Source organism: Sorex araneus, chromosome X, assembly GCF_027595985.1.
Source record: "Sorex araneus isolate mSorAra2 chromosome X, mSorAra2.pri, whole genome shotgun sequence".
In the NCBI taxonomy this organism is placed as follows: domain Eukaryota; kingdom Metazoa; phylum Chordata; class Mammalia; order Eulipotyphla; family Soricidae; genus Sorex; species Sorex araneus.
The window spans coordinates 60,295,316-60,308,852 of NC_073313.1; positions in this window are offsets into that span (position 1 = coordinate 60,295,316).

Genomic DNA, 13,537 nt, shown 5'->3' on the forward strand with positions numbered 1-13,537 from the left:
CCAGAGATGCACACGTGCTCAGGTCAACCGACTCTGTGGAACCCAGGTCTGGTACGGTGGAGTAGGAGAGCGCGGCAGGGACCATAAAAAAAGAGAATCTTAAATGCTAGAGGCCAGAGCAATAGTGCAGTGGTTAGGGCATTTGCTTTGCACATGGCTGACCCTAGTTGGATCTAAGGTATTCCATATGGTCCCCAGAGCATTGCCAGGAGTTTCCTGAGTCCAGACCAGGAGTAACCCTTGAGCATTGCTGGGTGTGCCCTACAAATCATAAATAATAGTAGTATTTATTTATAAATACTACTAGTATTTATTTATTTATTTAATTTTTTTTACTTTTAAAAAATTTTATTAGTGAATCACCGTGAGGTACAGTTACAAACTTATAAACTTTCATGTTTGCATTTCGTTTACATCCCCCCACCAGTGTCCATTCTCTTCCAACAACGTTCCCAGTGTCCCTCCCACCATCCCCACCCCAGCCCCCACCACCCCACCCTGCCTCTGCAGCAGGGCATTCTCTTCTATTCTCTCTCCTGTTGGATATTGTAGTTTGCAATAGAGGTATTGAATTGCCATCATGTTCAGTCCATAGTCCACTTTCGGCACAAAGCTTTCAACCCGAGTAGGTCCACCCAAAATCCTCTACTAGGTGTTCCCTTCTCTATCTCAGCTTCCCTTTCCCCTAGCATGGGAGGCCAGTTTCCAAGCTGTGGGGAAGACCTCCCGGTTCTTATCTCTACTACTCTTGAGTGTTAGTTTCCCATTCTGCTATTTTATATTCCACAGATGAGTGCGATCTTTCTATGTCAGTCTCTTTCTTTCTGACTCATTTCACTCAACATGATACTTTCCATGTTGATCCACTATGCAAATTTCATGACTTCATCTCGTCTAACAGCTGCATAGTATTCCATTTTTTAATGATTAAAATTTTATTTTTATTTATTTATTTATTTTATTGAATCACCAAGTGGAAAGTTACAAAGGTTTCAGGTTTAAGTCTCAGTTATACAATGTTCGAACACCCATCCCTTCACCAGTGCACATATTCCACCACCAAGAATCACAGTATAGCTCCACCCCGCCCCCCATCCCCAGTCCCCCACCTCGCCTGTGTAACTGATAAATTTCACTTTACTTTCTCTTTACTTTGATTACATTCAATATTTCAACAAAACTCACTATTATTGTTTGGAGTTTCTCCCCCTTAAATTTGGACCTGCTGAAAAGGAAGCATTTGATAATTTGTTTTCCATTGCTGAGAAGGAAGCGATATGAGGTCGAGTGGCTGCAGTAGCCACTCGATTTCTGTATTTTAGTAACTAAGTCCAGAGAAATATCTGCCAGAAATTGCATCATTGCAAATTTGTACTTCTCAGCTATATTATATTCCACATATGAGTGCAATCTTTCTATGGCTGTCTCTTTCTTTCTAACTCATATCACTAAGCATGATACTTTCCATGTTGATCCATTTATATGCAAATTTCATGACTTCATGTTTTCTGACAGCTACATAGTATTCCATTGTGTAGATGTACCAGAGTTTCTTTAGCCAGTCATCTGTTTTTGGGCACTCTGGTTTTTTCCAGATTGTGGCTATTGTAAACAGTGGTGCAATGAACATAGAAATGCAGATGTCATCTCTACTATACCTTTTTGCCTCTCCAGGATATATTCCCAGGAGTGGTATTGCTGGGTCAAATGGAAGCTCAATTTCTAATTTTTTGAGAATCGTCCATATTGTTTTCCAAAAGGGCTGAACTAGTCGGCATTCCCACCAGCAGTGAAGGAGAGTCCCTTTCTCCCCATATCCATGCCAACACCGTATTTCTTATACAATTCTACTAGTGTCTTGTATATCCTGGATATTAATCCTTTATCAGATGGATATTTGAGAAATATTATTTCCCATTCTGTGGGCTCTTTCTGTATTTTGGCCACTGTTTCTTTTGAAGTGCAGAAGCTTCTTAGTTTGACGTAGTCCCATTTGTTTATGTTTGCTTCCACTTACATGGTCAGTGCTGTTTCATCCTTAAAGATGCTTTTAGCTTAATGTCATGGAGAGTTCTGCCTACATTTTCTTCTATGTACCTTATAGATTAATGTCTGATATTGAGAGCTTTAATCCACTTTGATCTGAATTTTGTGCCTGGCATTAGACAGAGGTCAGAGTTCATTTTTTGCAGGTAGCTATCCAGTTTTCCCAGCACCACTTGTTGCAGAGGCTTTCCTCGTTCCACTTTGCATTTCTTGCTCCTTTGTCAAAGATTAAGTGGTCATATATTTCGCGGTCTATGACAGGATATTCAACCCTGTTCCATTGGTCTGCAGGACTGTTTTTATCCCAATGCCATGCTGTTTTAATTACTACTGCTTTGTAGCAGTGTTTGAAGTTGGGGAAGGTGATGCCTTCCATCTTCTTTTTCCCAAGAATTGCTTTAGCTATTCGCGGAGGTTTGTTGTTCCATCTTTTTTTTCAAGGATTGCTTTAGCTAATCTTGAGGGTTTTTTGTTCGATATGAATTTCAGGAGTGTCTTGTATATTTCTTTGAAAAATGTCATGGGTATCCTGATAAGGATCACATTAAATTTGTATCATGCTCTCAGCAGTATTGCCATTTTGATAATGTTAATTCCCGATATCCATGACCAGGAGATGGCCAGAACATTTGTTAAAGAGGCTTTCCTTGCTCCACTTTACATTTCTTGCTCCCTTATCAAAGATTAGATAATCATGTATTTGATGGTGTGTGTAAGGATATTCCACCCTGTTCCATCTCTCTGTGATTCTGCCTTTGTTCCCATACCATACTATTTTAATTATTACCTGTTTTGTAGTAGAGTTTTAGGTTGGGGAAGGTGATGCCTTCCATTTTCTTTTTCCCAATAATTGCTTTAGCTATTCGCAGAGGTTTGTTGTTCTATATGAATTTCAGGAGTGTTTGCTCCATTTCTTTGAAGAATGTCATGTGTATCCTTATAGGGATCGAATTGAATCTGTATAATGCTTTGGGGAGTACTGCCATATTGACAATGTTAATTCTCCCAGTCCGTGAGCAGAGGATATCTTTCCATTTCCTCGTGTCCTCTTTTATTTCATGAAGTAGCATCTTGTAGTTTTCTTTGTACAGGTACTTTACCTCCTTAGTTAAGCTGATTCTGAGGTACTTGATTTTTCTGAGGCATGATTGTGAGTAGGATTGATTTTTATCATGTCGCTTTCCTCTCTTTCATTATTTGCATATATGAAAGTCATGGACTTTTTGGTATTGATTTTATAGCCTGCGACCTTACTATACAAGTCTATAGTTTCTAGGAGTTTCTTGGTAGGGACTTTAGGGTTCTCTAAATAAAGTATCATACAATCTGTGAATAGTGAGAGCTTTATTTCTTCCTTTCCTATCTGGATGCCCTTAATGTCTTTCTCTTGCCTTACTGCTATTGCAAGTACTTCCAGTACTATATTGAACAAAAGTGGTGAGAGTGGACATCCTTGTATCATCCCTCATATTAGAGGGAATGCTCTTAGTTTTTCCCCATTGTTGATAATGCTTGCCATAGGCTTATGGTAGATGACTTTGACTATATTGAGAAAGGTTCCTTCAAAACCCATTTTGCTGAGAGTTTTCATCTTAAACGGGTGCTGGATCTTCTCAAATGCTTTATCTGCATCTATTGATATGATCATATTGTTTTTTCTTTTATTTTGTTGATATGATGGATTATGTTGATTGATTTCCAAATGTTAAACCATCCTTCCATCCCCAGGATGAATCTCACTTGGTTGTCATGTATGACCTTTTGGATGAGTTGTTGGGTTCTGTTTGCTAATATTTTGTTGAGAATCTTTGCATCTGTGTTCATCATGAATATTGGCCTGTAGTTTTCTTTTTTAGTGGTGTCTTTGTTTTTGTTTGGTACTAGGGATATATGTGCCTCATAAAAACTGTTTGGGAGAGTTTCTGTTTCTTCAATTTCCTGGAAAAGCTTTAGGAGAATTGGCAATAGGTCCTCTTTAAATGTTTGGAAGAATTCACTAGTACATTCATCTGGACCTGGGGTTTTTATTTTGGTTTTTGTTTTTGGACTTTTGATTACAGTTTCAATTTCTTTGACAGTGATAGGTCTATTCAGGTATTCCAAATATTCTTGTTTCAGTCTTGGGAGAGTATAGAAATCCAGGAATTTCTCCATTTCTTCTAGGTTCTCTTGTTTCATGGCATACAGACTTTCAAAGTGGTCTCTGATGATGTTTTGTATTTCTTTGGTTTCTATTGTGATGTCCCCTTTTTCATTTCTGATTCAATTCATTAGGGTTCTCTATCTTTCTTTGTGAGTCTTGCTAGTGGTCTATCGATCTTTTTTATTTTCTCAAAGAACCAGCTCTTGGTTTCATTGATCTTTCGGATTGTTTTTTGGGTTTTCATGTCGTTAATTTCTACTCTAAGTTTTGTTATTTCTTTCCTTCTGCTTGGTTTAGGGTCCTTTTATTGGTTCTTTTCTAAGATCTTAAGCTGTGAAGTCAAGTTATCTATGTGGGCCCTTTCTTCCTTCCTGAGAAATGCTTGCAGCACTATAAAATTTTCCCTTAATACGGCTTTAGCTGCTTATGGGACCATAAGTTCTGGTAACTCGTGTCTTTATTCTCATTTGTTTCCAGGTATCTTTTTATTTTTCTTCCTTGATTTCCTTCCTGACCAACTCATTGTTCAACATTGAGTTGTTTAATTTCCAGGTGTTCTATTTGGTTCTCCACATCTGTGTGTGATTAACTTATATCTTCAGTGCCTCATGGTCTGAAAAGATAGTTGATAAAATTTCTATCTTCCTGATTCTATTGAGATATGTTTTGTGACCCAGCGTGTGGTCTATTTTGGAGAATGTTCCATGTGCCCTGGAAAAAAAATTGTGTATTCTTTCTTTTGGGGATGTAAAGTCCTGTATAGGTTTTTAGTCCTCTCTCTTATATTTCTTCCTTCAAAGCCAGTGTTTCTTCGCTGAGTTTCAATATTATTGATCTATCTAGAGGCGAGAAGGCAGTGTTGAAGTCTCCAAATACTATTGTGTTGCTAGTGATGACCTCCTTAAAATCTGTTAGGAGTTGTTTTAAGTATTTACCTGGTCCCTCATTAGGTATGTATACATTTAGGAGTGTGATTTCTTCCTGCTGTACATATCCATTGCTTAATAAAAAAATAGGCCAATGGAAAACCAGCAGGACCGTTCTGTTGTACAAAAAGGGAGACATCCACAACATCGGCAACTATCACCAAATCTGCCTGTTGTCTCTTGTTTACAAGTTGTTCACTTGAGTCATCCTGAACAGGATTGGCAGAACACTAGACGAAAGACAACCTTGCAAGCAAGCTGGGTTCTGAAAAGGATTCAGCACGATTGACCATATCCACACAGTGACCAAGCTCATCGAAGTTTCGCCAGAATTCAAGATGCTGCTCTGTCTAATGTTCATTGATTTAAAGAAGGCCTTTGATTCTGTTGATACTGAAGCGGTCATCAAAGCCCTAGCCTAACAGGGTATTCAAACTCAGTACATCAAGATCCTCCGCGAACTGTATTACGGATTCACCACAAGGATTTCACCATTCTACAAGGAAGTGATCATTGATGTAAAGAAAGGGGTTCAGCAGGGCTATAAAGTTTCACCGAATCTCTTCAGTGCCACTCTCGAGAACATCATGCAACGATTGGAATGGGAAGGAATGGGAATGAAGATAGACGGCAACTACATCACCTCCGCTTTGCTGATGACATCATTCTAATAACACCAAACATTGGCCAAGTGGCACAAATGCTGGCTGACTTTGACCACGAGTATGGAAAGGTCGGACTGCAGCTGAATTTCACCAAAACAATGTTCTTGAAAAATGAACTAGTTCCTGACGTTCCATTTGCTCTTAATGAAATGACCATCTCCGAATGCAGCAGCTATGTGTACCTGGGTCGAGAACTCAACATGAGGAATGACGTGGCACCAGAACTGCATAGTAGGAAGAGAGAAGCATGGAATGCCTTCAAGAGCATAGAAGAAGTGATTAAGAGGACAAAGAACCTCCGGCTCCGGGCACATGTTTTCGACTCCACTGTTATTCCTGCACTAACATACGCCTCAGAGACCTGGGCCCTATGGAAACAGGATGAGAACGCTACTCGGGTATCCCAAAGAGGAATGGAAAGAGCTTGGAGTATCACGTTTCCCTCAAGTGAGAGAAGAGATCCGGACTTCCAACCTCCGTCGAGGATCAAGAATCAGGGATGCTGTCTCATTTGCCAAGGCGTCGAAAATCAGATGTGCCAGACATGTAATGCGGTTTAGAAATGACCACTGGACTAGAGCTGTTACCGACTGGATTCCAGGGGATGTCAAAAGACCACGTGGCCACCCACCGATGAGATGGTCAGACTTCTTCGTCAAAACCCTGAATGAATGGTTGAGTCTCTTCGTGTTCCTAGAGCAAGCAGATATCATTGGGCTTCAGTAGCACGTGACAGGGATGAATGGAGACATTACTGGCTCCCACTCAAGCTTATCAAATATCAACAAGATGACAAGTGACACAAGTGATCCTTCTGTGGTTAAAAAGTATAAACAAATAGAAATTCTGTGTAAATATCTTCCCCCAGTCAGTTGGATGGCTTTTTATCTTAGCCTGAGTTTCTCTTGCCTTCCAATTTCATACTAGCCCTCTGGCATATTTTTGTGTTTGTTACATTTGCCACTGAGATTAGATGGCTTCACTCAAGAGCTTTTGATGTCCATATACTGAAGTGTTCTGTTTATATTTTCCTCGATGTATTTTACAGTTTCTGATCTATTCTTTAGGTCTTTTATCCACCTTGAATTAATTTTATATGGTGTGATATAGGGATCCAATTTTATTTATTTTTTACATGTGGTTTTCCAGTCTATGAAGCTCAGAAAGGAAACAATAGCTCTATCAAACTGCAGGGAGAAAAGATGAATATGAGACTAACACCCAAGGATAGTAGAGACAAGGGCCAGGGGAATTGGTTCACGGTTGGAAGCCTGCTTTGAGTGCTGAGGAATAAGGCAGTGCCATAGAGAAGGGACCAGTAAGTCAATGATGATTGGAGGGATAGCGTGCGATGGGTGATGTGAGCTGAAAGTAGATAAAGGACCAAACATAATGGTCTCTCGGTGTCTGTATTGCAAATCATAATGCCCTAAAGTAGAGAGAGAGTAACAAGAAAAGAGTCTTCCATAGAGCAGAGGGGTGGGGGAGTGGGGGTGGCTGGAGGTATACTTAGGATATTGGTGGTAGGAAAGGTACACTAGTGGAAGGATGGATGTTTGATAATTGTAAGACTGAAACTCAATTACAAAAGCTTTATAACGTTATCTCACAGTGATTCTATTTAAAAACTAAGCTAGAAAATAAGTAGATGAAAATGAAAGTAAGCATTCCCACCACAAATAGGACTAGTAAGAGGCGTCAGGAAAAAACTTTTGAATTTAACAAAGATGGGTATGCCTGAAGTAGTCATGCTTTCTTGGTTGTAGAATTAGCCCAAGACTTCTCTGTTTGCATGTATTAATTATATATCACATTTTGCTTGCTAATCATGATGTCTCAATAAGATATTTTAAAAATAAAGTTGTAGAGGCTGAGAGATAGTACAGCAGTTAGAGCAAATGCTTAACATGCTTCCAACAAACAACATAAGGTCACCTTAACATTGCAGGGTACACAGCTCTGGAGGCCTCAAGCACTTCCAGTTGTGACCCTGGGGTGATCTAGGTGAACAGGGCCCAAGCAGCATCACATCTTCAGTTCCTTACATTCAGAACCAGAAGCCCATTCAACCAGTTCAAGTACTGAACAGAGTCCAAGATCCAAACAGGGAGACCCAGATTGGGTACAGTGAGTCAACAACCTACATGTGCAATAAGGGTTTCAAATCTCAAAACACACCTAACTGAGATCCCAGATACAAATTGAGTGACACTGTACAAGCACTGCAGAGTAGGTGGGGATAAGGGCAGTACTTTGAGAAGATCTGGAAGAAAATTGCAGAGAAGCAAAGTTGTGGATTTCAGAAAAGGTCCAAAGGTAATCATGATTATCCAACCATCTGTGCATTTGTCTCGGCTATTAGCTAAACAGTGGGAAATATGCAGAATTCAGTGGTAACTGCACTCTAGCTTCAGCACTGTTAGTTCTTGGGTACATGATCTTAGACAAAGCATCTGAATTCTCTAGGATTATTTCTCTCACTTGAGACGTGGGAAAAATATTGTCTATCTCATAGAACTAGGGAAAAACTAAATAAAAACCATGAACATTAAGATGCTTTGTAATACACAAAGTTCTATACAATATAATTTCTAATGTTAATGAGTCTGTCTCTAAACTACACTTTTAAATTCCAACCTTATATATTCGACTGCCGCTTGAAAATTTCCACTGAACATCTGGCAGATATTTCAGAATCAATATATTCAAAGTACCAAAATTCTGAATCTCTATTTCAAGGTAGATTGTCTCTACTGTGGCCTCTACATTAGTGAGGCGCAATACAATCCACAGGGGCTACTGAGGGATCCCATAGGCTAAACCCTTCCCCACTACTCACATTCAAAATGTCACCATGAAAGGCTAAGAGGAATGCCTGAAGAACTCTTATATCTTTTACTCCACCGTCTTGCCCTGCCCTATACTGCATTCATAGTATTTCTGTCCTGGAGTTGACCCCCTCTACCAAAACCTAGGTAAGATTCTCAGTATTTTCAGATTTTCTGTTCTAGAGCATTGCAGTGTCTTGAGAAATCAGTTTCCTCTGATCTCACTCATCACCTCCACAGAAGCATGACCACCATATTGGTCAGAATAGTCCTTAAAAACATTCATCAAATTATGCCAGTCAAGCCACTCAACTTAAATCCCACAGTGGCCACTAAAAAAGAAATTCAAGTTTCAGCACTACCGTACTCAAGATGCACTTCCCAGCAGGTATTGAATATTATCCCACTCCTGTAGCATCCACAATAGATCATGTTCTCTCAAACCTCCTGACCCTTTTGCATTCTGATATACTTTAAACTTTATCATGGTATTAGAGCTTCCCCAGAGTACGTGACTTGATAGTCAACTGGACACCAGAGCTTCTCTGAGGTAGATTTCATAAACTTTCAGTAATTCTTTTACCCAAACACAATCTCAGACTAAAGGCAGCTGCCACGTTTTAATAGCCATAATTCTAAGGAAGCGTAATCAGTGGGCAGAACTTGAGATTATTTGTCATATTATCTGAGGTGTAGCTTTTGTTTGTGTTTGCTTGTTTGTGGGTTATATCTGGCTGTGCTCAGGGCTCAGTCCTGGGTCTGTGCTCATGATCATTCCTGGCAGTTCACAGGGGATCATATAGGATGCCAGAGATTGACTCTGGATTGACCACGTACAAGGCAAGCGGCTTACCCACTGTACTCCAGCCCCTAAGTGTACTTATTTTTGTTCAGGTGCATTGTAACCTTTCTAAGGTGATCCCCAACAAGCTATTGCACTGTAGCACTGTCGTCCCATTGTTCATCGATTCACTCAAGCGGGCACCAGTACGTCTCTATTGTGGGACTTGTTGTTACTGTTTTTGGCATATTGAATACACCACAGGTAGCTTGCCAGGCTCTGTCGTGAGGGTGGGATACTCTCGGTAGCTTGCCAGGATCTCTGAGGGGGACAGAGAAATCGATCACTCCAGTCCTATTAAGTAGAATAAAAGAGCCTAGAAGACCCCAAACTTATGGACTTCCTGTTATAAGTGTGTTTTTATGTCTATGTCAACCTGAGTAAGAGTCTTCATCATTAGTTTGCTACTAAATATACTGTAAATAACCACATACAATATCTGACTTAGCAATAATAACATGGGCCTATGAAGTACGCAAGTGTACCGTCATCTTTCTTCCATCAAAGTACCAAAAAGAATAGAAGCGGAAAATCAGAGAATGAAACTTCCCCAAGAACATTCTGAAAATTCGATGGCTAATTGCAGGGACTGTGATAATATGAAAGACTTTTTGCCGCCTAGATAATCAATGGCATTCTGAATGGGTGGGCTGTTCATGTATTTCCTCCTAAAATCTAAATTTAGACTAAGTGTAAACAGCCTCTGAGTGAAGACCAAAGGCCTTGCTAGTGAAAAAATTGCAGACGTTTGCTATGGTATTGGCTTTGTGATATCTAAATCAGTATTTCTCAACCTTTTCCTGACCTTGGCCCCCGTTCATTCTTGGTTCCTTCTTGTTTGACTCTGTTTTTTCAGTTGACAACTTGGTCCCAGGATGATCATCCCTGTTTATAAAATTTTCACTTGTAGTGACCTTGGCATCCTTCGTGTTCTCAGAGGAGGACATATGGGGTCCAGCTGAGTGCTATTTCTAACTTTTCAGGCAGCCTTTGATTCAAAGACTGCATCATGACAACTTGTGTGCTTGTGTGTGTGTGTGCATACAAACATTTTTGTGTCATTGATTACTGAATGTCACAGAGTTGATAACTAGAAAGGAGGAGCTTAGTTGTGCATGCATTTGAGCAGACTTTGTCATTTCAAGTTTTAATGTTTTGGCCTGACTCTCTTAGAGCTGGAAAGCTTGAGAAGTTCTATTGGATCTTATCCTTTCTCTTAAGGTATTCTTCATTCACCGTGTCTGATTATTCCCTTGCTGTTGAGCTTATACAAGACTGACACTGGCTTCCCTGCAGGAGTGGTCTCCACTTCTGGTTCAATCTAAGATTGAATGTTCAATTTTGGGGTGAAAGTATTAAAAAGATTCCTATCTCAGGACCTGAGGAGAGACACAGCAAATCCTTTACAGTCTTTGCCAAATCTTGATTCCTCTTCTAGTTTTTTATACTGTTTATGACAATGAAAACAATTTTTTTCTTTTTCTTTTTAAGGTTGCCCATAGAAACAGGAAGTTTCCGTTTTTTCTAACCCATCTTGAAGCCCTTTCTGTTTCATAAAAGATCTCTAGCTGGTCCTAACAAATCAGAAACTGAGACTCAAACAATGATGTTGTTGATGATATATCTGAAGAGAGGAAATATATGCTTTTCACAAAGACCTTCCAACACTGAAACTGTGAAGTTCTCTGATGAATTCCCCTCTGGTTTATTGGAACAAGCGTTTCTTTGCAGCACAGGCTGCTGCACACTGGGGGCTCCTGGAAAAGCTTCTACCCAAGGAGACTCTTGGAGTGTTTGAGCAAGTTCAACACTCTCATTGTTACAAATGATTGGTAGGCACATAGATGAACTCCCCAAATTGTTTTCCATAGCCTCGGAAGAAGTTAACAGGCTACATTTGACAAAGGCACCAAGGAAAAGTGCTCTTCCTGTCAATTTCAACAAAACTCCTCTCCTTCCACCTAACCCACAGGGCAAAGAAGCATCGCTGTTGAGGAGGGCCAGGGAAACAGAGTTGGACATCCAGACACCTAGCTCCAGAGATACCAGGAAAGCACTCTGCTTCCTGCTCACATAGAAACATGTTTGTCCTCAGCACCAACCACCTATAGGAAAGGCTTTTTGGGAGCTAAGATGAAGAAATGTGACTGTCAGGATTATTCCTGAGCAAAATCCCTGTGCCATGAACTTCAGGCTTGGGAAGATAGGCAAACCAGTAGGCCATCTTGACTACATGATGCAGCCTGCAATTCTGAGGGATGAGTCACCTGCTTTTACCACCACTTTAGAGTAAAGATAATGACAAGGCAGCCTTTTGTGTTTCCTGCCTTTCCATTTGCTCTTCTGCCTATTTCTTTTATTTCACGTTGGAATTAGAAATGGTAACATGGGTTTCAGAGCAGATTTCTTTCATTTTACCTCCTGCCTACTTGCTTGAGCCACACTGGAATTAGAACTGCCAGAAGTGGTTTCAGAGCAAAGATCCTTGAGTTTTGAGACTGCCTAGCAAGCCCGAGAGGAGCTTTCATCATTCTCTAAGCTCTGAGCAGAAAGAGAGAATGGTCCACAGGCCTATAATCCTTCCTGACTAAACTATACATTTAAAACATCTTGAGTGCATCTCTACTTGAAATGAAATGATTTGGGTTTTTCGTATGTGTCTTAAATGCTTACCCACGTGAGACTATAGGTTCCGTAAAGGCAGGACCTCAGTCTGGTTTGTCACTGTGTCCCAACTCTGCAGAACCGCAGATGTGAGAAAAGACAGGGAAGGCTGCAAGTATGACTCCCCTTACTCTAGGCAAAAAGGCCCAAGAACAAATGTTTCAGGGAAGGATCATAGATGGGTGGCATGAAAGGAGAACAGGAGTATAACTGAGGGTTTTGTAGGATGACATAGATTCAGGTAGTTTAGGTTTATTGGGTTACTCCCATCACAGTGCTCCTGTTCCCCTGTGTTTATTTGTTACTTCTTTCTTTGTGTGCTGTTGACTTGTTAATATTGTTTTTCTCCTCTCCTTGAGACCTTAGCAAGTCTCAAGTTTATTCAGAGAATGTTCTTTTGTATGGACACAGGAAGACTGCAGCAAATGCTATGATTTTTTGACGCTACATGGTATTTTCCTCCTGGGTATCTGTTCTCTGGACCTAAGCCTCAGCTGCCCTTACTTTCTAGCACCCCCAAAATCAGGGTACCAATGAGGGACGGGACAGACCCAGGGCAAGCGGTGAGTTGTGTGCTACCCTGGCATCGAGATGGGCCTGGCCAAAGTGCCTAATGCTTAACTATAAGTTAAGAGCTTGGTCATGGACAAATGCTGTCATGATCCAAAAAGTGATAACTGGATTCGGACCCTGCTAGGGTTAGGAATGATTAATCTGGCCTGAGTGCTGCAGTCTGAGTCTGTGGCAAGATGTAGCCAGGAGAGCTGCCCTACAAGACTCAATGTATCTCTTACTGTGTCCATACAAAAATAACTAGTATTAAGATGTTAATGAGTTCTTGGACTAAGGAAAGGATAAAAACCTTAAGAGGTATTTTGCCTGCTGGCAGTCAGGAAGGGCTTTGGAATGCCAGGCCCTCTGGAAGGGCTTTCTTATGTTGATTTTGCTACCTGACTGTGTATAGCCTAAAGGACAAGGTGGAGAGAGACTAGTAGTAGGGAGAGAGACTAGTAAAGGAGAATCCAGAGTGAAAAGAGAGCAGGATGGAGGAATGAGGAGCTAGGAAGGAAGAGTGCTGGGGGAGAGAGAGGAGAGAGGAGAAATGGGGAGCTCAGAGAGACTGGAACAGGTGCGTAGAGAGAATGGACTAAATGGCAACTGATTAATCAACCAGCTTGGCTCTCATTTCCTCCTCCCTCTGCCCCATAGCCTGGACCGCCCAGGCTTGGCGAGCGGCCTTAGACCGACCACCCAAACCCGGGGGTGGGGCTGGAGGGTGTAGGCGGCTGATGGGGAGAGCAGCCGGGGGCCCCTGGCAGATGTTTGTTACAGGTTTTATTTATGTATTTATTTATTTATTTATTACGTATACTGTATGTCTCTCTTTATCCTTGTTTCATGCAAGATGATTCCAGTTCCACTTC